The sequence below is a fragment of the Fringilla coelebs genome (genome assembly GCF_963513975.1).
Source record: "Fringilla coelebs genome assembly, chromosome: 2".
Lineage (NCBI taxonomy): Eukaryota > Metazoa > Chordata > Aves > Passeriformes > Fringillidae > Fringilla > Fringilla coelebs.
The window spans coordinates 63,518,312-63,543,709 of record NC_140029.1 but is presented as its reverse complement, the minus strand read 5'-3'; the positions used below and the strand labels follow the sequence as shown (position 1 = coordinate 63,543,709).

At 39.0% G+C, this 25,398-nt stretch overlaps 1 long non-coding RNA gene across 1 annotated transcript; it reads right to left on the bottom strand.

The window, feature by feature from the left end:
- Positions 1 to 433: 433 nt before the first annotated feature.
- Positions 434 to 6,725, bottom strand: LOC311166788. The gene is made up of 5 exons (XR_014617033.1): positions 6,308 to 6,725; positions 4,093 to 4,319; positions 3,897 to 3,978; positions 3,687 to 3,730; positions 434 to 727 (listed from the first exon to the last, which is right to left on the bottom strand). It is a non-coding gene; the product is annotated as an uncharacterized lncRNA (long non-coding RNA).
- Between the last annotated feature and the right edge of the window lie 18,673 nt (positions 6,726 to 25,398).

The window sequence follows — 25,398 nt, the reverse complement described above, 5'->3', positions numbered from 1 at the left end:
GGAGAGGAGAGGAGAGGAGAGGAGAGGAGAGGAGAGGAGAGGAGAGGAGAGGAGAGGAATGCTTTCAGGACACAATGGCAGTAGCTATGGACTTGAGTTTGACAGCTGAGAAGGCCTCTGGTGCTAGCATTTTTTCTATTGGCTGCAACTCACTTATTTTCCTTTTGTGAGGCCTCTGGTTGGAGCACCTTCTTTCTGCATTTAATTATGACATGGCATTAGGCACAACAGAATCCAACAGCTCCACTGCAGCATTCAGTGTATATTCATTATTATTTATCTGTACTACCAAAAATCTTAGAAGGCCTCACCATGGGCCACTGTGTATTACACTGGGCCATGAATAAACACACAACATAATATAGATATGCTTAAATTCTACATAAAGAGACAACAGAGGGATTATGGCAGAGTCCAAATGCAATGACAGTACTACTGTGATAGGCATTGGCATTAATATACCTGCAGTGTAACTGTTGTCTAGTTGGTTTGCTTAAAGCTTCACAGTACATAAGACTTTCAAGAAAAAATTAGAGGGAAGATAGTGAACACTTCTGTTTATGAAGAAGTCAACCAGTCCACGAGAGGCAGCTGAGGAGAAAATATTCAGTGTGGTCTGAAAATTCAATGACCGAATGAAGGAAGTTGGCATCATATGTTGATCAAAACCAGAGTCAACCTCTTGATACTGAAGGAGAGGTATCAGGTAGAAGTAATCCTGATGAGCCTTGAAAATAAAGACAGATAGCTTATCTTTATTGCTTTAAAATGAAGCAGGAAATTGAAAATAGCAAAGGAGTAGGTTTGGAAAATGGTATTTACAGTAGAGCAGCACTTTGACAGCTAATGAGCAAGGCAAGGCTGCATTTTGCCAAGACAAAGTAAAAGATTTTCTAATAAAGACTTGATCGATGATAAACCTGCAGACAGAGAAGAATTATCATCCTTTATGAATTGAAGAAAGATTCCTAAAATGCAGGTTTACACTAGATTTTATGACAAAACAAATGACAGCATGATGATGTCATTCATAATGGGTCCAGAGAAGTTTTGTGAGGGCCTCAACCTAAATAGTAAAAAAACCTACTAACAAAAGAGTAATAGTTGTAACTGCAAATAAGGAACTTAGGGCATTGCTGAAGAAAATTTTCATGCATTAATTCTGCTTAGGATTGGAAAAGAAGAGATATTTGAAACACATAAAACATTGTTTTTCCTATAAATACTGTGAAATAAGAAAATTCTTTTATGTCACTTTTATTACCAACTTGTTACAGCTATCTATGTTACCATGTTTTGACTTTCAAGGGTTGAAGAAAAACAATGTTCCCGACGTTACAATGTGAGGAGTGCCTCATTCGATACAAATAAAGACATGCTACACTCAGGACAGTCACCATACAAGCAGAGTGCAAACAGCAGTAGGGCTAGAGATCTCAAAGACTTACAATTAACATGCTGAATGTTCAGGCACACTCCTTCGCTCTTCCTTCTCAGGGCACAGAAGGAAACTTACTCTGTTGCTGTAGTTTAGCATTTCAGCTCTTGAGGTATTCTCAAGGGCTGACAAAGTGTAGCTGTGCAGCAAATGCCCATTCCCTACGTTCCAAAACAACATCTCCTTCTCTTGATATCTGTTTTCTTTCTTTGGTCCTGGTTTCAGTCATTTATAGCATCATGGCATGTGTTAAATGAAAGAGACCAAGAGGTCAGGTACTCAACAACAGGGCTAAGTAGCAGTGAGTATTGGAGAGCTGGTTACAGCAGGAGACAATTCAGAGTCCCTTCTCTTCTAAACATTGGTAGCAGGGCTGCTGCAGGCAGAACAGAGCTATGCCCCAACATTATCTCCCTCAAAGTACTGGGAAGTTGCAATCACAGGAAGGGGAAGCAGTCACACCCAGGTGATCTGCCTCTCAGTGGTGATGAGAGAAAAAATCAGGCAGAGATGAAGCATGCAGAGGATTCCCCATACCCACTCACTGGCATGTCACTTTCCTTCCTTTCCTTCTCTGAAATGACATCTCTTCTGAGGCACTTCTGATCTAGAGGCTCAGCTGGAAGGCTGTGTTTAGGGGGTTTTTTGCAATCACCTAATCTAATTCTGCTTTCCTTTCTTTCACCCAACTTACTAAAAGTAAAATATATATATGGGCAATAGGATTAAAAGGTGAAAATGGCAAACATTTAGGTCTAAACATTTTAAAAAGAAAATACACCCATCAGGATTTTTTAATGTAAAATGAAACATTCAGTGTTCTGAAACATTTCAGTTTCTGAAATGAAATGATGATTTTGTTTCACATTTTAAAAAAATCTCAATTTGTGTGGTAACTTTATATTGGAGAATCTCAAAAGAATAAGTGTTCCGGTTTTTAAATGAAAACTCTGAAAATACCCATCCCATAATTGACATAATAAAATTTTGATTTGAGCACTGTTGAAGGTGATACATTTCAAAATCATTAAGTTTTGTGTTTGAACAAGAAATTATGGCTTCTGCTTGGCACTAATTTTATATAGCAACCCATTGTCTTCTCTTCTTAGTTGTAACTGTCATCTTGAATCCCCAACTCATACTGTAATTCACAAGTAGTCACTGAGTCTCCTTTAACATTTCAAAGTTCTTCTGCTCCAGTCCAGCAGAAGAAAACCAAAAACTTTAAGAAAAGCGTTTACTGAAATTTTTTAACTTAAATCCATCATATATTCAGTGCAATGAAAAATACGAGTAGCTATCAATTTAGTTCTCCTCTCGAGTATATTTTTCAAAGCCATATTAAGGGGTTTGATTTTGTTTTGGGGGTTTTTGTTTGTTGGTTTGTTTGGTTTTTTTTAACTGGACTCTCTAGTCTTATTTCTCTGATCTGAGTCTGATTTCTCTTTTGGTCTTGCTCTTTCTTCAAATTACTTTCATTTCATGCTGCTCTTGTGCCAAGCAATAAAAATAATCCTGTGCTCCTTAACCTTTACTCATCAATTATTATCTGTGTCCTTGCTTCATGAGAAAGAATCTCTAATTGTCCTTACATACAATTCCTCCAGATCTTTACAGCCCCTTGGTAATTATCCACAAATTCAGTAACCTTTCCAGTTCTTCCTTTTTTTTTTTTTTTATTAAGACACAGCTGAAAACATCCTTGAATTTAAATACCAGAAAGGAAATACAACATCATAAAAAAGGGCACAGAGTTTACAATGCCCCTTTTGTTATACAGGGAAAACACCTACATGTAGTTTTTGCTCATTTGTATATAAACACAGGAGTCAAAGCAATGACTGTACCCATAACTACAGGAAAAGAACTTCCTCCTTAACCCAAGCATAGATATTTATAGCTATTTTTGGGTGAATCCACTGACATATGATATGGGTAATATGTAGTTCCTGCCTAAGACTATAGCTAACCAGCATGTATAATCAAATTCACTCATAATGCCAGCTCAGTTTAATTTAACCAAGGTACACTGACGCAAATATAAGTGTATATTTATTAACATTTTAGTATTCAACCCAGCAAGACAATTACGTTAGTAAATCAGTTTGCAATATCTATACAAATATTAGTGGTATAAACAGTTTTTATAGATCTATAAATTTCAAAAAGCTTATCTGTCAAAACACAGAGCAAGTCAGAGACACACCATTCTGAAAATAAAGAAAACAAACAGCTCTGAACTCCCTACCTAATTGTAGTAGGGAAGAACTTCAGGGTCCCATGGTGAATTACCTAAGAGTAATAAGATCCTTAATGGGTATACTCTATATATTTTCTAAAAAGAACTGAAGCAATTTGACATAAGTCAAACCTCTTGATTCACATTTTTATCACTATTAGTTTGCCAACATCAGTAAAGGCTAACTATTGAAAAAGTCAATCATTTTAATGTACTTACAGCTGAATTTTCTCATCATGTGACCAACTATCCACAAAGCCTCAGTGCCATTAAGAAGTTTTGAGGAATATAGTATTTGGTACTGCCAAAAAAACATAATTAAAAGAATGCATGTAAATTATACTAATTTTCTAATTAGAAATGTTTGATGATTAATTCACATCTAAAGTACAAGTGGGGGAAAAGCAGGACTTACGTTATCCCAATAGGCAGGTTCCAGTACAATCAATGAGACAGTGACAGAATGCACAGTAAGGAGTCACAGTAGGGTCCTGATGTTGCAACTGAACTTTCACAAAAAGAACCCCGCACTACTGCAGAATCTCCTGAATTTCAATAGAGCCCTACCCACACATAATCAATTACAGAGTCTGCCTATGTGGGAGTAACAACAGCGAGAACAGGACTTGTTCCTCCACACACCTGCAAAAATACCAAGATTTAAAAAAAAAATAAAATTAGTAACATGCAGCAAAACCTACTGATAGCCTGTTTTATTACAGCATTTAGCACATAATAAAGGAGTTCCATACATCTTTAGGTTGCATATTTTTTATAGGATTTTTTAGCTCCTTCTTTAAAGAATGTTGGCTTAAAATTGCTTATGAATTTTACATGTAGTGACAGCACATTATGGAAACTTTTACTGATATTAGCTGAAATATAATTTTTTAATTATCACTTTCTAAAAATTAATTATCCTAGTTTCCTTGGTCTATTGTGCAAGTCACTTTTTAGTGCTTCAACCTTCTTAAAGTCTGTCCCACTATATCCATTTTAGGGATGCAGCATAAGTCTGCGAATTTATTGAGGTCTTCACGACTGTGAAAGTTTCTGACCACATACAGTAGCTTCCACGACTGAAGTCTTCAAAAATATATAATGAAGAGCAGTTTAGAATTAGTAATTCTTAGACCAAAAAGTGGTAGCTTTTTACAACAAAAAATCCTTATGAAAAAGGAAGTCCTTTACTAAGTTTAAGGACTTTGTGAACACCATTTAAAACACTGGAAGCACACAACATAGTGTTAAACAACACACCACCACTTTGCTGTTCACACAAAACTTAACATCCATTATTTGACCTTACTCTTCTTATTAAAAACACATCAGGTTGATCTTTAAAAGGAAAATGTAATAAATTACAATATTTTTATATAACCATTTAAAAAAAAGATAGCCATAGGTTCCGTTAAGTAATATTTAACTGGTGACACTAGGCAAGACCACTGGTGATAAAGGTTTTAAGAACAAATAGATCCTAAAAACATGCAAAAAAAACATTTCTTCATTCCTTTAATACAGATAGCTCTGCAGAAACAACAATACTTAAAAATAAATACACAAAAAAGCTGGGACCAAATGAAAGGATTTGAGAATCTGACAACCCAAAAGTTTCATAAAATGGAATGCAGTTTGTTCGAGGGGTTTTTTTGTAATGACTAATTGTTCTCTTCTTGGCTTTGATTTGGTGAAAAAAACCCCATGAAAATTAGCAGAAAATGGAAAAGAGTATCACAAGCTTTTGTTCCTTGCTGCCAGGTCAATGGTTTTCAACTGGGCAAAGAAAATTTGACATTTCAAGACAATTACCTTATGATAGTGAACTGGAAGTGTTTCTTCTCGTGCTACTTCTTTCAAATTTTACATTTCATATGCATGACTCTTAGGCTTGTTATTCTGAGAAATTCACTGCTTTTAAATAATATGCTACTGCACTTAATTCTGTTTAAATAGTGTTGTATCTTGACCCCTGTCTGACATAACACAGAAAATTTTAAAATATCAGACATATGCCAAGTTAGTGTGCCTACCCGAGCCTGTAGAGTGAGTGACACAGCACCTCTGGCAATTGTAATCTGCCCATTTCTCACTGACTGAGATGAATGGGCAGACAAGACCTTTCAGAATGATTTTGGTGACAAAATCACACAGCTACATATTTAGCATTTCTTAAGTTGCAATGGAGTGTGGTAAATTGAAGCCTGATCCTAATACTCTTTTCTCTCCCTGTATCTAGTTCCACATCTTTCTTCACAATGGAAGTATATTGGAATACAATGTATATTTTCTGCACTGTTCCAAAAGAGTAGGTTGTAGGATGGGTCAGGGACACATAGCTGCAGTCTAAATTACAGTCAGGTTCTGGAGAGAGCTTAAAACACAATTTTACAATTTTGACAGCCTAAGAAATAGCTCAGAGCTAACATACAAACAGCCAAAGAAATGAAATACTGAAGCTGTCTCAACAGTTCCCTTCTCTGATGTGGACAAGAAAAACATTTTTCTAATCCAGGTATAGAAAACACCATATCATGGAATGGTTCACAAGTGTTTTGGAAGACTAGAAGGCCCTGGCAAAACCAAGGCTTTTTCATGACTAGCAGAAATAATGAAGTCTAGTTACCTACCTGCATGCTTACAGGTGCCACCAACACACTTGTACCGAAGCTAGCCTGGCTGTTTTCCCATTCTCTGCTAAACAGATTTCTCTAAATTTCAGCTTCTGATGTTTAGGAGAACAAGAAGCAGCTCACATTGTGGCCAGGTCTGAGCTACACGTGTTGACTGGCAGACCAACCAAGCATGCCGACCTGCAAGGCAACAGGTTGAAGAGAACAGAAAATTTCTGAGTCCATGCTGCAGCTTTTTCCACCCCAGGGGCACTAATTTGAGTCCCTTCTCTACTCACAGCTGCTAAATTTCATTCAAATTGCAGAAACTTGATTTTGTGCCCTCTACCTCTATATCAAATGCAGCTGAAATTAAGCAGTGGATTTGAAAATTATTAGGAGATAACACAATACTGTATATCTTGTTTTGCTCAGAACCTAGACATGAAAACACTGTAGCATAATCACAGTGATAATAATGATTTTTATGTCACTTACTGTTTTCATTCAGGAGTTACACCACAAAGTCAGATACAACAGAGCACAATTGTTACACAGGGATAGCATAAATGAATCCAGAGAATGTAGAGATTTTCAATAAAACTGGATTCATTTTGCAAGGTGAACAGGGCCCTGAATACAGGTTGCTTCATAAAGGTGATAATTTAACAGAAATACAGTATTTGTTTTAACTTACCATGACTATAACTGACTACCCTTAATGGAGATCTGTGCTTCTCTTTGAACTCCATACTGTCTTTCCTAAGCTTAAAAAAAGTTCAATGATAGACAGCTCAATAAAACAGCCACATCAAGTATAATCAGTCTATTCAGTATACTTGTACTTTTGTGGGTTTTTTGGTTGGGTTGGTTGGTGGTTTTTTGTTGGTTTTTTGGTTGTTTTTTTAGAATAGGCATAGTGATTTTTAAAGCATCACCTTAAAATCCTGGTCTTACTGCCTGGATCGTGATATCCAAAATTAAGGAATAGTTTTTAATAATCTAAAATGTAATGTAATAATATAAAATGTAATGTAAAACCCGGATCCTTTTCTATAAATAGCATCCACAATTCTGTTTACCCTTTCTATTGATATTGCACTACATTTTTAACTTGTGTATTTCTCACTAAAAAGGCAAACATGAAATCAGAGGGGTTTATATGTTGCTGGATTCCAGGATGAAGGAAGGAAAGAAATTGAAAAAGTACAATGACCTCTCTAAAACTCCAGTAATAAAAGAAGAGAGACAAAGAATAATCAGTGTGGGAAAGTTAATAGAAAACTTGACATTAGAGGAAAGGTTAGGAGGACACAACAGGTATAAGAAGAGTCAGGGAAGTGAAATTGATTCAGCCAAATGGGGATGGAACAAAAGAAACAAAGTTATATTCTAAGCAGGGTAATGAAAACAAGCCTTTCAAAACAGTTTGACATTGGCCTACCTTCTCTGTCAAAGTGAAAAAATTACATCAATTCAAAAAATGCCTCAAGAAAACCTTAAAACCATTTAACTTTATGAATTTGGAGTAGCTAAACTCTACTCAGCTAAGCAACTAAAGAAGGGCTTAAATCTGGAAATCAGTTTACATCCTATTGTTACCTTTCACTAGGTCTGTAGTATCAAAAACACATTCAAAACTGAGCCTCAGCTCCTTACCCTAATAACACTCAGACTCACACTTTGGTGCTGGTCGGGATCCAGCCCATTGGTTACCAGATAGGCAAAGTCAATACAAGATGCAAGGGACTAATGTCGGCTCAGACTCTTCTCTCCCACTCTCATGCAAGTATTTTTACTTAAGTGAAAGATTAACTGATTAAGAGAATGCAGATAGTTAAATGCTCAAAATTAATTCAAGAATCAGCTCTCTAAAAGAAAACTAAGAAAAAAAAATGGCTGAGAAAGAACAAAGAAACAGATTGTTGAATCTGTATTAAAAATAAATGACCTCTGGGTTACATCTCAATGCTCTGCGCCTGAAAACTACAACTTCTTTCTGGTCTGAGTATTAAACCTTGTTTTTAAAACATGAAATGGTAAAGAACCTTGGCAAAGGTTAAATAAGTTTAGTGGTTGATAAGAGTACTAAATCTAAACACAGGGTGTAGCTCAGATGTTGGCATAAAGGGCTCAGCATCTCTCTTGGCTATTTAAACACATTTGTGCTTCCAAACCCAGTTTGGTAAACAGCTGAGACAGGGTAAATATCCCATATTCTAAGAGGAAAAACTGTAGAAATCATAAGCCACTAATAGGGTTCTGTCCCTTTTACTCCTTACTCTACAATACAGTTACTAAAGGAAAGCAAAAATTTATTTGTTGAGATACCAAAAAGTTCTGGGACATCTCTCAGGATTCTTTGAACTTCTGGTCACTGTGATCCATCTCCTGAGCTATGCATCATTCTGTGCACCATTATTTTAAACTGTCACCTATCTAAATTATCAGGAAGTCAACAACAACACTTAACAATTATATTCTTACACAAGCAAGCCTCTGCTACCATCCTGTATTTATATTTCTAAAAGAGAGGAAACTCCTCGTTTTAAGATCTATGCTTAATAAACGCATACATATAAAAATCATTACCTAGTGATTCTTATGACTAGGATTAAAGACCTGATTAAGGCAGTGAAATAAAAAGAGAAATAGCTCCTCTATATTCAGTCACCTTTTCACAAAATGGCTAAAGAAAATGTTTTGTTCTTCCCAGGGGAATTATGAACACTACTAAAATTTTATAAATGTTGTGAAGTTCAGTGTTCAAAACTTCCCAGAAACTGGGAAATTGGAGAAGCAAATTAATATCTTGCATCTTTCAGTCTTAAAAGAAACAAATTGCACTCAAAAGAGCAAATAAACTAATACTAGCTAAAAGCACTTTCAGATCCCCCACTCGTACATTCATTTCAGTAGCATTTCATTTAGTTGCAGGCATTGACATCTGTAAAATTTAAACTTCAGTCTTTCAAATAGCTTCAAATATCCTGAACTTCAGTCTTCTAAGTAGTGGTACTGATTAAAGTATTCATGTGAACAGAGTTAGGCACAGGACTAAGGCTAAAGAAAGTAATAAAGAAATTAACTAATGAATTCAGTGTATCACTAACAGCTATTTTTGAAGTTAAGGACAGCAAGGAATAAAGCAAAGTTTGAAAAATTACCAGCTGAAATATGGGGTGTGGAGGAAAAATTAGGTTATGTTCCCAGAAATCAACCCACAAAAATCTAACTTCAATACCTATAAAATAAAAGAATCAGTGTTAAACAGGAAAAAATAATAAAGCATCCCTAACTTAAAAGTAATGCCAACCACACTCTTTTCTCACCATTTGATGAGTCTTCTTCGGTTCAAGCTTGAAGTTCATGGCTGCTGTGGAGAAGATCACTTGGCCACTGTTCTGCTGTAATTAATCCATGAATAAAAGAATGGGCTTCAGTTTTCACAGATACCAAGACAGAACTTTTCATAATCATTAAATCCACAAAAATATTAAAACGTTTAGAAGTTACAGTTAGACCATTTATGCAAAACTTTACCACAGAACCTAAGTTTAATACCAACTCCTTTATTAAATCCTCGGGGATAAGTTTGTTTCTATGAGTCAGGCCTATAGATGTGTAGGAGTCAATACTGTAAGATGCTAACAAAACATAGAAATCCAACCTTTCGATAACTACACCACTAGTCTTTATGCTATATTGAGTATTTTAGTGGTTTAAAAAAAATTTAAATGGAAGGTTTGCTATTGAAAAATCAGAAGGTAAAAGAAAAAAGGCTAGTTTTATTTTTCATGTGGAAGTTCATAGGAAATCTAATAAAGTATATGCATGTCCTAAGCCAGCACATACTTGTTGCAGTCCTTACAGTCTACAGAAGTATTCTTAGACCAGATTTATTCTGGCAAATTCAAAACTCTGTTTCCATTGTACAGTAGTAAATGCTGTCCACTTCAGTCCTTTCTAGATTACAACTTCTATCATTGCAAGCAGACTAAAACTGCAAAAGCAATGAATTCCAAATCCTGTATTTGTCAGGGTAAAAGAGAGACTGAATGGCTACAGCAGAAAGCAAAATACACATGAAGGAGGATGCCCAACTACAGCTACTAGGTTATTAAACTGAAACTTTAAACTTCAAGTGATATGAAATATACAGGGCAGGCCTGAAGGGCAGCTTGGATGAACTATAACAAGGCTTTAGAAGGCTGGATGAGCATCAGGGGCAAGGCAGGGCCCAAATTAGAAAAATTAGTAGGAAAAATTTTCAAATTTTCACTGGCTATATGTCCATATACAATACAAACACTGAATACCAAAACAATACGTAGGTGTGCAATTATTATAATCATGTTTATAGTCTACAATTATAATAAGGTCTATAATCTAGACCTTAGTGCCCCCCAATTGGTCTAACTTACCTAGGAGCTTTCCAGATGAAATATAATAACGTGCAAGAGCCTAGGCAAGCCAAATGATCTAACTAAAAAGTTACACAGTAATGACACAACACCAGTTTTCATTACAACAAATTCCTCTAATCCTCACAGTTGTAAAATAAATCTTAAAAACACATAGCAAGGTAATTTGTAAAGTAATGCATGCCTGAGCCAGAAGATAGCCTCCAGCTTTCTAACCATCCCTAACTATGAGCTTCTGTGTCATTTCAGCACACAAGTGCCTTGCTTTGGTTTTGCCACCTCTCAACTGGATCTAAGCAATCCAGTATATCCAAGCACAAAGCCTGCTGCATATAGGAAACTCCAAGTACAGGAAGCTGGGGGAGATGTCATCTTAGCAATGTAGGTTATTATAAGGCCTTCTTTACAATGATTTTCTCTAGACTTTTAATTTACAAATTTGGGGGCTCAGGATTCTTCAGGGCATAAACCCAGGATTCCTAAAGAAGTGCCTCTTAGGTCTCTAGACTGGATCCATTTGGCAACAGTTTCCCACTCCTGACATAAGAGGACCTATGCAAGAAGTGGGAAAAAAAGCTGAAAGTTCTACAGACAGAACTTTCTCGGGGCCGGTGAAAGTCTAATGAATGAAACTGCATAAGAACTAAGGGCCATCAGAAATCTAACTGCACCTTGCTTCAAGAACAAAACATATTACTTCAGCCTTACCTCACTAACATAAAGACATAATGTGTATGGAAGAAAAGACAGATACAATAAACTGAAAACATTCAATTGCACATGCTCCTTCCCTTGGCAACAAAAGAGCAGATAATATGACAAATGCTGGTCATGCCACTTCTTACTGTATGAGGAGATTCTCTGACAATTTAATGGCACTTTCTGAAGAGAAGAACCTGTAATGCAGGACAGGCACTATGAGGAGGTGGTCAGAATGAGAATTGCATGAAGAAAGGAGTTGATTACAGAAACTGTAGCTTAACCTCATCTGCTTCCACGGCAGATAAGACATGCACCACTCTGATATCAGAGTCCAATTTGTTTGGGATGGAAATTTGATCTAAAAGATTGACATTATTTTTGGTGAGGCTCAAAATCCCTTTCTTTTCCTTCTGTCCTCAGCTGTGTTCCTGCTGTGACTTTTTGGCTTGGCTAGTCACTGAGGAAACACACTGATGATCCTCTCCCAGATGCTACAGCTAAAGAATGCAATAGCCACCTCCTCTTACATGGATTTTCTACACTACAGCAATTGCCTTTCTAAATTGTTCTAATTACCAGTAAAATATTTACCCATTCTGATCCACAAAATATTGTAATTGTGCATTATTTAAGAGATATGGATAGAAGGTGTAAACTAAGACTATCACATTAGGTTTAAGCTGTATGCAGTCCTAAGTAATTCTGAGAATAATGATTGTGTAATGTCACAATTAGCTTTGTAAGTCCGAAACACAAGAGCATAATAATAAAGAAAACTACTCAGTGTGCTTACACATAATAATATACATTTCAGTCTGTGCAGAATTCGGGCCTATGTGCATTAAGAATGGAACCTGAGAGCAAGTACTAGATATTAGGGGATGTAAAAAATTCACTTTCATTAAAAATCTTAATGAAACCTAAGGAATGATATCTGAAAGTAGTGTCCTATTCATATTAAAGAATACCATGTATCACAGAAACAGTGTATCACAGGATATTGACATACTACTTTCTACATCTTATTTTTATATTGGGGTTGGAAAAATGGGTGGAAAATAATAACTAGAATTATTTTAGGGTAAAACTATACATAATATAAGTACAGAGAAGTGGTATCAGCAACACCATAATTTTATATTTTTCTTTACTGTTTTCACTGCTATTTCTACTGCAAAGTTTTCTTTTCACAGGCACATAACCTTCAGGAAAAAAAATTAGAAAATATGTACTATCATTCTTTTCAGTTGAAAGACATACTTTTCAAAAATTTTGCTCAGAGTAATTTTAATAAAAGAGCAAAAAAGTAAAAATACTGCAAATAATTTCTATTTCCTCCTTAATAGAATGGCTTTACGGTCTGAAGTTTTGTCATCTGGCTCATTTTCATTGAGAACCTGGTTTTAAAAAATTAGGAATCAGTTTCTTTAGCAGCATCAAACTTCAATTCAGAGGAAAATATAATAACATAAATGAATAATATTTGCTATGTGATTACTTACATGTTGCATCACACTACTTTTTTTCCTTAAGGAGCTCCAGAATTACACACTCTCTGAGCAGCAATAGTTTTCGTAGCCATGATGGTCCAGGCTTTTTGAGCCCAAAAGCTTGGTGTTTTGTACTGTAGCAGTGGTTAAAAAAAAAAAAAAAAAAGAAAAGAAAAAAAAAAAGCGAGAGAAATTACCTCTCCCTTTCAAAACTTGTTCTGCTTATATTTTGTCAGTGCAGCTCTAGCAGTGGAATCATGAAAAGCATTAGGCCCTGAGCCTGCTAGCGCTCGTCTGCCAGCAGTCCAACCGAGTTCAAGAGGACTTGCTCACAGACGTGAAGGGAAGATTTTGAAAGTCAGTGGGAACAGAGCGCCCAGACTCCCATTATGTACTTTTGAAAAATCTTCCCCTAAGTCATGAGAACAACAGTTGGCAGGTCTGAGGTCCCTGCTTTCCTTTCCCTTTCTAAAAAGTGCATCAGATTAGTAAAAAGACCCGAAACGCTGAAGGCAGAAAGCTCGAGGAGCGGCTGACAGGGATGCGCTGGGTCTCCCAGCCGAGGCAGGGTCCGCGGAGCTCCCAGGGAAGGACCCTGCGTGAGGCACAAGTCAAGTGCAGGCAGCGAGTGGCTCGGGCGGCACTGTAGCCTGCCTTCCCCCCGCGGCTTTCGGCAGCTCGCTAACCTTCATCTCGGCTTCCCCATCCCTGAAACGCGGGTGGGAGCACTAACCCGGCCATCAGGTATCTTATGATCAGTCACAGCTTGGGGCGGAGGGGAGGATGCGGCGTGAAAATGAAAGTTCGCCGTCTCTCCGAGCGCTCCGCGCGCAGCCGAGGCGGGAGCGCTGCCGGAGTTGAACCTCGCTCCGTGAAGTTCCTCCGAGAGGGCTTTCTGCCTTTTTTTCTTTTCTTTTTCTTTTTTTTTTTCTTTTTTTTTTCTTTTTGTGTGGGGTATTTTAGTTGGTTTGGGGTTTGTTTTGGTTTGGTTTTCTTTTTGGTTTTTTTTTTTTTTCTTTTTGCAATGACCAGTGTAGTTCGCTCCGGGCCCGCTCTGCCCCGGGATGAGCCCAGACAGCCCCGCTCCGCCGCTCAGGGGCTGCTCGCAAGCCCGGCCGGGGGGCGCCCCGGGGAGCTGCCGCCCGGAGCCGGTGCGGCGGCAGGGGGGGGATGGGGAGCGGCGGCTGCCAGTCGGGATCGGGATCGGGCCCGCGCGCTGCGGGCAAGCGCCGAGCGCTCCGAACCCTCCTCTGGCTGCGGCGGGGTGCGCGGCCATGGGGGGGGACAAGGGGGGTCAGGCTGCAACCTGAGCGCAGCGGGAGCCGCGGGGGTCCTTGGAGGCGCGGGGGGGGGCGCGAGGGGGAGGCGCTGTTCATATTTTCCTCAGGTCCTCTTGGCGCACATCCCCCTCCCCCAGCCGGGCTTCCTTTCCCTACCTTCCCAAAATCCGCTGTCGTACCCCCCTATCCACCCCCCTCCCTTCCACCGGCGCCTTTACCTTGACAAGTTCGCGGGGCCAGCGGAGGTCTCGCTCCCCCTCTCTCTCTCTCTCTCTCTCGCTCCCTCTCTCCCACACACATCTCTAACGCGCCACCTCTCCCCCGCGGGCCCGGGCTCCGGGTGACATTTCCCTCTCTCTCTCCCCCTCTCTCTCTCCCTCCCTCCCTCCTTCCCTCTCTTCCCCCCCCCCCACCCCCCCCCTTTCCCCATCAGCGGCGGTTGGGTCGGGAGCGCGCGGTGAGCGGGGAGGGCGTGGAGCGCGCGCGCGGGCGGCGGGAGCGGGGGGGGGGTGTGGGGGGGAGGGGCGGCATTGACAGCGAGCGCCGTGTCCGTGCGGCGCTGCCGCCTCAGCCCCCGCGCGCCCCCCCCCGTTCCCGGCATGCCCCGGGGCGGCGGGGCTGGCGCTAACGAATTTGAATGAAGAGCCCTCCGCTCTTTCGGCGCCATTTTCGAGTGATGCCCGATCGCATCGCTGCTACCGCCGCCGCGGGGGAGGCGCGGGGGCCGCCCGCCCTCCCGCCCCGCGAAACTCACCTCCCTTCCCCTCCGCTACCCCGCTTCCACCCTCACCGTCGCGTTTCGGAGCGGCTGCCGCCGCTGCCGCCGTCGGCACAGGCGGTAAGAGCCAGAGGGACCGGGCGCGGCTGGGGCAGAGGGAGCTGGGCGGGCGGGGGAAGAGCGTCTTTGGAAAACGGGGGCAACCTGCACCCCGTCGCCGGGAAAAGTCACCTCAGGAGCGCGGCGGGCAGCGTGCCGGGAGGCTCCGGGAGGCGGCGGCAGGTCCTGGGCGGATCTGTCACTCGCTTCCCTCAGCCTCAGCAGTCGGGAGCGGCCGTCTTCTCCGGCAGGTAACCCCGCTTGCTCCCCGGGGCGGCACCGCGCCCAGGCGGGGATCCCGGGAGCGCCGCTTACACCCGGCCCGGGAAGAGCGGCGCGGAGACTGGCGGGGGGGCGGGAGGGAGCCGCGGGACAGCCGGAGCTCCAGAGGGTCCCGGTGCCCCGCGCTCCCGGGACATGATAGCACAGGCTTCCCCGCATCTCCCCTCCGGTCCCTACCACCCCTCCGCCAGCGGATCCCTCCCTCCCGCGTTCTCCCCCCCGCCCTCTCCGCTCTCCGCCGTGGAAATGTCGGGGCAGCGCCCGGGACACGAAGGCTCCTGCTTCCCGGCTCTGCAGCAGCAGCCGCCAGGATGACTTCCACACTTACATGCACATCTCCCTTTCTCGCCCGCCGCCCCCAACCCCCCCCCCCCCCGCCTCCTCCTTCCTCTCTCCCCATGTTTTCGTAAGCTGGATTAATGCCCCTTCGCTCTTTCTCTTCCCTTTTCCTTCTCCCCACCGCACCCCCCCACCCAAAAAAAATATATAGAGGACAACCTTCGGGGTTTTTTTCTCCGTTTGTTTCCTCTCCATGTTAGCAGATTAACTTCTCCGTTTAAGCGCTTTCTCCACCTCCCACTCAATCGCTTAATTTCCCGTGTCGCGATACGGAGCCGCCTTTTTCAGGAGCCCGGGTGACGGTCGTGCTGCCACATGCTGTCACATTTATCATCTCTGCCCCTTTGGGTATTAACGAATGACCAAAGTGCTCTTCATCCCCTATTGCACAGAGCTATTTTTTTTCCCCTCGTAGCGTTAAAACGCGAGTTTCCTTCCTGGTCTGGAGGGGGGGAAACATAATCCGAGACCATTTGAATCGTGCCAGCTATTTGTAGGTGTTTTTCCTCTCCTCCCACACACCCCAAAACCGAGTAAATACCCTCCCCATAGATAGCCCAGCCTAATACTGTGATCAGAGCTGGCCATTCACCTCCTCTTCTCCGCCTACAAAATTCTCTGTCTCTGTCACCCGGGTCGCTATTTGTCATTGGCTTAGCTATTTTTTGGTGGTTGTTTCTATGTCATTTCTCGGTGGCCAGCAGCTCTCGGTCTCTCGTAGCTGTATGAACGCGATCGTGCTTATTGTGATAGGCGCCGAGATCTCTCGCAGCCTGTGCGCTGGGCGATTCCCCCTCCGCGCACACACACACACACATACACACACACATAATATGTGACACGGTGCCTTTTTCTCCACGACACCGTTTAACCCCCTCGGGGCCGGCTCTGGCGTGGGCGCTCGCGTTTCGGAGTTGCGCACACAGCCTCACAAGGCATCTTTTTGTGGCGGGAGCGCCGGCGGGGACAGCACCGTGCGGCGGGGCCGGGAGGGAGCTCGGGCGCTGCCAGGCCAGCGGGCTCCTTCCCAGCCACAATTTCTAAACCTTACTTTTTTATTCCTCTTCCTACTTCCCTCTTCACTTTCGGCCGCCCGACCTTTTTTTTTTTTTTTTTTACCTTTATTATTTTAATTTTTTTTTCTGGAGGCAGGAAGGCGTATGGATATTTTCCCCGATGCCGTGTGAGCGGCGGGCGCCCGGGGCTGCCGTCGAGCTGGCGGGCGCGCAGGATGCGCAGCGAATGCAGCATCGGGCCCCCCGTTAAGGCGCCCGTTTAGCGGAGGCTGGACCGGCTGCTGCCCCCCCTGGTTGCCTGCAGGGACGCGGGGCTGGGAGGTTGGACCGGGTCACAGCCTTTCCCCGCTCCTCTTCCTCCCCCCACGCTGCCCCCCCTGTTCCCCCGCTCCCCCCCCCTGCGCATCCCTCCGCGGCGTTCAAAGCCAGAAGCGGCCGCCTTGCGCTTAAGCACCCCGGGCACCGAAAATAACGAGTTAACCGAGGGACGTAGGAGGGACGTAGGGAAGAGTTGGGGTGCAGAAGTGCTGTACAAAAGATTTCTGTGTACATGGTTGAGAGCGTGTAGTCTTAAAGTGAAATGCAAAACTTAACGTTTCCAGCATGGCAACTGGATTGTGATTCAAGGTATTTTCTGTGTAATGCAGAAATCCAACAGTTCAAGGGGATTTTTTTGTCTCAGATCCCTAGTTTCCCTGGATTCTTTTAATCCAGTACATAAATTACACTTTTTCAGTTATTTTTTTCCTGGGAATAGCTACTTAGTTTGTCTCCACAATTCATACCTTTGTGCCCTGATAGAAAATTCCACTTAATCCTTGAAATTGAGATACTAGTAAGATTCTATTGAGATTTAGCATTCATTTCTTTAGCTCTGCATCATTACTTTCAGAGTGTTTTCAGAAATGTTTTTTGACAGTCAGTATGGGAATGTGGACAAAGCTGTTTCACTGTAGCTGTGTATACTTTGAAATATCAGAATTTGAAGAGATTTACACTACTCCGCTGTGGAAGTGCACTCACAAATACTGACTTTCACTTTCAATGAAATAACTGTCCTGGCTCATAGCTAATTTACAAAAAAAACCCCTATAATTCAGTATTGTACAGGTGCGTGTGCATTTTTCCCCACTAGTCATGGTCAATAGCATGCAATTTATACCTGTTTTTCATTTTAAATAAAATCTGTGTTTAGCACATGTTTGACTACATGAAACAACTGTTCTTTTAAGCTTTCTTATTTCTCAGCTGCACTGTTCTCATATTTTACAATTACATAAAGGTGGGTGGGGCTAAAATGAAAGCAGTAAGCAATCTAATATGAATATATAGAGTATTTTAAGTAACTTTGCCTTTCTTATATTTGATGTACTCCTTATTTTGAGATATTTAGGGGGTGAAAATCATGTAGCTTAAATAGACCCTTGTAGAGCTGCTCGCATTTTTTACCTCAGTTAAAATGTAAAACATTAACTGGGATTACTTGCCCCTGGAAAAGTTGCATTTGGAAGAAATATCAGTTGAACTTGAATATCTAAATGTATATATTTATATTTTATCAATAAGTGAAAGGTAAAGTTCTATGCTTAATTAAGCCTTGCTTAGGTATAAATGTAGCATAGGGTGTGGGGGGTTTTTTTTGAAATTTTTTTTCCTTTGTTTCTTTTGAGTCTAATCCTTTATCTTGATTCTTAGGAAAAACATCCAAATAAGCTTCATTTGGTTCGGGATTGTTTTTTGTTTTTTTTTTCTCCTCTAAAGTTTTACTGAAAGTTTCAAAGAGGTACTCTGTCATTTTATAGATAAAAATCTACTGAAGCTGAAAGTAACTCTTGAGAATTTTTAATTTTCAGAAATAACAGTAATTTGAAAGTATGACTGTGTGTCTGCGTGACCTTTTAATGTGTTAAGCTAATACTTCATAGAAAGCTTATTGTAGTAACATTTTAAAGGCAGACCTCATATGCAATACCAAGGTATCATGGGGTTCTTTTTCTGTTTAGTTCATTGTTTGGGGTTTTTTTTTTTATCCTTAGCTTCTGGAATTCTGAACCTATTAGTATTCTATCCAAAATATAATGTCATGGAAGGAAAAATAAATTGGAGTCTTTAATTCCTTAATTATTTTTATGACTAATAAGTCAAATTCTGCAGTGAATTACAACTGGAACTGCATACAAACTACCTGGCTCTGTGTACCCTGCCTGTGAGCACTGTGTGAAGATGCACATCTCACCCATCTTGAGTGTCAGAAGCCATCCTAACAGGTGTATCACTGCTTTTCTGATACACTTTTACACATGTAAAAGCAGATGAGCTTTCTTTACAGGAAAAGTAGCCACAGATCAGTTAGTGGTCCTCTTACAGGACCTTACGGGATTTTGTTATTTGCTCTGGGGAGCAATTGACTCCTGAATATGTAAGGGAGAACCAAGAAGCTTATCACTGTATTCTACAAATGTGCTGCAGGTATTCTGCTTTGTAGATGCAGTCATCCACCCACACCCAAAGGCCCATTGCAAGTTATTTGAGTAATTCACGTTCATTACAAACTGTCAAGGGTAGAGCGCATCTTGGACTAGTTTTGACTGTCTGGGAAAGAAATAGAGAGTGAAATTGTAGCCTTTTGTGTAGAAAGAAAAATATTTTTGTCAGAAAATTTTAAAAACTAAAAATAACTTCATGTACACCAGTGTTTGCCCCAGATTTTTTTTCCCACCTATTTATTATTATAAGTTCTAAACACTTAATATCTAACACTGGAACCTGATCTCAAAAATTTGTGTTTTCTATTTTCAGTAATACTTGAAAAATTTTAACAGGCTGCCCAAATTGTTTTTGAACTTAGTCCCCTGTGACTCTTCTCACAGCCATCTATTTTTTTAATAGAACTAGTAATGTATTTTAAAGATAGAAAAAAAAGTTGATATGCCCCTCAAAGAGAAAGGGGCCATCAGGCAGAGTAGAGAGGTGTAGCCACAGATTTCCAGTAACCTCTTTTAGTCAACGAAAATGTTGCTTTGCAGGGGTTTTTTATGCATTATTGGCAGGAGTTATGTCGAATTTTTAGGCACTGGTGTATTAATACATAAGTTGGATTTCAAAAGGAATCTCTTTATTGAAAAATGTCTTCATTGTGGATACTGGACAATTTCAGAAATATTCAGAGTAAGCTAGGTATAAAAATTTCTGCCCATAAGGGTGTAAGGCAGTGTCTGTACTGATTATTTTTTTAACCCTTTCCTGTAAGTTTTTAAAACACTTATTCTAATTACAAAACTTTGGGATACAGTTGATATTATCACAATGGAGGAATAGTTCTGATCTTAGCTTCGAATGCTATGTGAGAACTTTAGAAGATTTGGATGAGTGTTAAAGGAGGGAGCACAACTTGAGCTCTAGTCCAGCTAACACTTAAAGTTGGTCAATTTTTTATTCTAATATTTGCATGTAATAATATTTTTAGTGTATCATTAAAAACAAAAAAAATGTTCTTTTTACAGAGAATACTAAATTTTTAAACTTTATCTAATTCCTAACACTTTTCCAGAGCTCGATAATGAACAGTTGCTAGTGTGTAAGGATGACATCACACACACACATTTATTACCATATGCACACAACAGTAGCAAATGTAAATTATTTACATTTAGCTTTTATTTTGTTAAAGGTTTCCCAAGATGCCTTCTAAAACCCAAGGCGATATTGTTATATTGCTTAAAACTGAAAGATAGGAGTGACTTTCAGTGATCGTTATTAATGTCTAAAGGAAACCACTGTTAGAAATAGGACCCCCCCACCCCGTGACTATTTAGTTTGTTTTCAGACACTCTAGTGAGTGAATCTGCAGTAAATAGAATATTAATAAACTTTTTAGCATTGAATCTTGTTACAACTAATTATTTTATTTAGCATAAACTGAAATTCTCTTGAAGATTTGGTCTGAGAAAAAGATAATTACACATCGTATAGGGCTTAGGCATGTATTTTCATTTTAAATAGCTTTATGTAAGTCCAGTTTCAATAAAATCTTCAAGTATGTTAAATCTCAATATAAGCACAGAGGGGGACCACTACTTTGGTGTGTTTGGTTTAAAAACAAAACCTTTTCTTTTAAAAGGTGAAATACATGATGTGTGGAATACACGAAAATACAAATTCCTTTTTCTTGTTAAAGCAGGGTGATTATTATAAGTCCATTGTTGTGAGGGGGGTTGTAGTATTTTTTTGAATACTCTCAAAGAATAAAGAACAAATTTATAGAAGTATTTATGAGCAGGTGAGCTGATCTAGGCATCAGCTATTAATTTATTAAGCATAGGATGTGTCTTGTTATGGTGTCTACAATGAAAAGTTCAAATAAAGTCAAAACAGATTTAAGATTTTGTCTCTGTGAATGCAGTATTTCCTCCAGTAGCTATTTGGCTATATTTACTGCATCTATACTTTGTTCTTACCTGATCAGGGCTGCTGCTTTTCTTTTAATTCTTTTTTTCTTCCTTTTTTTTTTTTTTTTTTTTTTTTTTTTTTTTTTTTTTTTTTTTTTTTTACTCCTAAAATTTTATTTCATCTCTCAGAGCGTATTATATGACTGTAGTTTTTCCATTATATGTTTTAAAGTAGCTAATATTTGTAGGCTGAATTTTAATAAAGGAAATACTGGTACTGCCTTGAAGAGCAAAAAAAAAATTCAAATTCCTTAAAGTGAAACACTAGAATTTAAATACTTCACAGTCAATAGCATATCTTAGGAAATATGACAGCAGTAATCACACATCCATTAAGTAGTTTACTTACTAAAAAAACTTACCTGTTTGCTTGTTTGAGGGTGGAGAGAGGGATTGGTACTGGGTAGGAAGGGAGAACAACACCCCTTACTCCTTTTTTTCTTTTCTTTTTTTTTTCTTTTCTTTTTTTTTCTTCCTTCTTCCTCTTAATTTCATCTTAAAATACTGTGGGTAGAATGAAAGCAGAAACATGCTAATCTGATTTGTTTCAGGAGGCTTCTGATAATAAAGAGGCATATCACAGGTGTTCCTAATCAAGTCAGTTTGGTTTAAAAAAAAAAGTATTTTTAAAATTAGGATTTCCTGTAACATAGACAATGCGAGGGTCAAGCTGATGACCTACATCTATGTTTGGGGATCAACCATGAAACTGTGGGTGTTGGAAATATGTTATAATACATGACGTTTTTATTGCAGGTTTTGACCTTTCAATAGAGAGCTGATTTTGGAGAACGGCTTACTCCTGTGATTGAAAAACTCTCTGGAAGGTTGATGGAGCATGAGCATGGTATATATTATATTAACATTTCTCTTATTACATATGTTCTTTATTTTAAAAAATGTACACAGTAGTATAACTTATTCAGAGTATTCAAAATAGGCCAGTTCTAATGGGATTGTTCAAGAATTTATTATTTGTTAAAATAATTCTTCTTTACACTCCTCCTGTAAAATTATAAAACACTAAGTAAAAGTATTAACACAGGCTGTGCTCAGAAGGAAATGAAGTGGCAAAAAAATATGTATAAAAAGCTGAGTTTGCAACAGCCTTGATCCATTTGAGCTATATAAATTCTCCATATAGTATTGTTCTCATATTCCTGTTTTGGGAATTACTCCAACTGAAATGTTGCTAATCCAAAAACAAAGTATGGATGATATAAAAAAATCATTTTTCAATAACTTTTTTTTTTTTTTTTGTTGGGAGGGTGTGTTAAAGAATAGAATAGAAAGCTAGCTGAGTGTATTTCCATGTGGTGTGTAAAATTTGGTTTAAAGGCATTAATAAACTAGCTACCTGACAAGCAAAGAAGCAGAAAACAGAAAAAAAGAACAGGTTTTCAGAGCCTTCCATCTGTACCAGAATATTCAGAAATTTTATTTATCTTATTTGTTGGCAAACAGACATTGTATAGCAAAACACTGAACAATTTAGAGGAATTAATATGGACTGTGCTACACTCATATTGCAAGTCCTGCTTTGCACTAAAAGCACTCATTTGGCTGAAACTGAGAAATCCATTCAGAGTAATCATAACCTATCTACTCATATACGAATAGTCTTAACTAACCATTTACACAGACAATTGAAATTAAAATAGTAACTGGTCTTGGATTGAGTAAATTCGTTTAAATACAAAATGGAAAAGTAAAATCTGTAGGACTTTATCTTCAGCAGAACATATTGCAGTACAACAAATTTTATGAGCATGTTGTGACTTTAGCAATTCCAACTTTCAGGTGGAATTCAGTTTTTATCCTTAATCAAATCTGTCTGTCTTCAAGAACACTTTTTCTTTGCAGGAAGTAATTGTACCTTAAAATCAGAGGAGTTTTAAAAACCCAAAATTTCAGTTTATCCCAGTAACTCCTAATTTCTACCAAGCAAATCCAGTGAGGTGTAGATTTCATATTTCCTCATTGTTGTAAGTAGTGGCTGGTAGAACTGAAGAATTACTGGAATTTACCAGCAGTACACCTCCTGTTACAGAAGTATTTGAGGCAGATGGGTTCTGAATATATTTTTCATACAATACTATGATTTTAGGGTAGTTAAGACCTCCTACTGAAAATTCTTAGTTGAGTAAGAAAATTTTGAATACAGAAAGTATAGGAAGTAAACCTTAACTTTATGTAAGCTTTGATGTTTGTGATCAGTGAGTAGGTAATTCTTTCAGTTTTAATCCTTTCTTTATGTGATTAAACATACAGTGAAAGTACTTCTTTTAATGCTGTAACTGTGTTTGGGTAACATGCCTAATATGCTCCCAAATAAATAAATATTTCAGTCTGTCCAGAAACTGCTTTGGAGGTACTGCATTGCTGTTGTTTCTTTTTTTTTTTTTTTTTTTTCCACTTTTTTTTCCCCTTTTTTTCTACTAGCTTTCTTAGGAAAATAAGGATTTTAGGATTTCACAGAACGGTTTGAGTTTGTTCTTTTTTTTTTTCCCTGTACAAAAGCAGTTACATTCTTGTTAATGAAAATCAGGATTATATTGCAAGGCAAAGGTATCTAAGGCTCCCTTGTGAGATATTTAAAAGGTGAAAGTTTGATGGAGTGTTCCTTGGTCTGACACAGGTTCAGAGTATTTCTCATAGATTCTTATTCAGCAAAAAAGGTGGTTTCTGGTTCACAACTGTAAATCAAAGAGATTTTACATTTAGGGCCTAATCCTAAAACTTTAATATACACAAGTAGTTCTAATGACTCACAACCATGAATAAGGATTTGCAGAATGGTATTCTCATTAGATGCACACTTTCTTTCCTTTTACAAATTTAGTATATATTGAAGTATTTAAAACTTTAAGACAAGTCTAAATATTTTTTACAAAGTGCAAAGAGTTTTGCAGTAATGTAGTAATTGAGTCTTTCCCATTTACAAGCTCTAGTATCTTAAAAGGAGTGCTGCAGTTGTCAGTTATGATTAGAGTCCACTTAAGGTGTTGATTTGCTCTAGAATATTTTTGTGCTGAATTTTGGCCCATATTAATTTTTAAATTTTTTTTCTAGAGCTATTTTGTACTCGGTAGTCAACATGAGTGTTTCTTGACCTGAAGAGTAGGTGAAACTTGCAAGAAAGGTAGTGGGGTGTATTTGTTTTATTTTCCTACTCTTAGCCTCTCCTATTGTAGTTCTTATTTAGCAAAACAACTACTGATTTTGTTGGAAGTTCAGCCTGAATAAAGGGCCTGCAGTGCTTGCCCCTTAAAAATTGCTGGTGTGGCTATTGCAAGCTGGGTGCTTGACTTTGTAAACTGTTTTGCAATATCTAATTGTAGTGAGGTTGAAAAGATAAAAAAGTGCAGACTTCTTTACTGAAGTGCTTCAGATGTGGAACTTTTCATGGCCACTTCTACTGCTCCTACTGTAGGTAGAGCACTTGAGGCTCTACAAGTCTTGTTAATTAAATCATAATTTGAAAGCTGACAATGCATGCTTGTTGCTCATCCAAAAGGAACTGTTGCAGATTACTTTTACAATTCGGTTATGATTTCTTTAAGGACTTTTCTTGCTTTGCAAAGGCAACTGAAATAATTTTCCTGAAAGAGATCTGTAGCTATAAATGCAACCCATTCCTAGTTATTACATGTAAAATCAACCATTTTGCTTGATATCTTAGGCATGACTATTTTAAGTTTTAAATCTGAAGCAACTGAATTTTCTAGATTTTGTTAGTTTTAAACTAAATCCTGCCCTACATTATTTTAAAATAGAGTTTTGTAGACTATTAGATTTAAATAGACATTAATTTTTATTGTTACTTGAGACATTCAATGAAACATGTGTAAGTATGCCAGTCTTAAATTCTTCCTGTATACATCATTTTTCCTTGTCTGTTGATAAAATGATCTTGCTAGGCAATAGGAAAAGAAAAGCAAATGGCATGAAAATTCTTTAGGAAAAATAGTTAAAATATGCAAACTGGGATATTTAAATGCTTATTTTTCTCACTCAAATGTAAATATATATATATATATAAGTAAGGTATTGCCCACTTTTTATTGTTATTTTTGTCTAATTTCAACAGAAGTCTAAAGAGGAATTTATGTAGACCCATGCATTGAAGGTTTCAGTGGGGGAATGAGAAATGTCATCAAAATTAAGTGTTCATATGGTGTATTGATGGCTTCTTAATACACCTTGGTTTAGACTGCTTGTTTGCACACTAAAAACAGGGCATGTATGAAGATGCAATTGCTAATTGAGCAGTGTGTTTAATAAGCAATTGTTTCTAGCTTTGTTAATTTT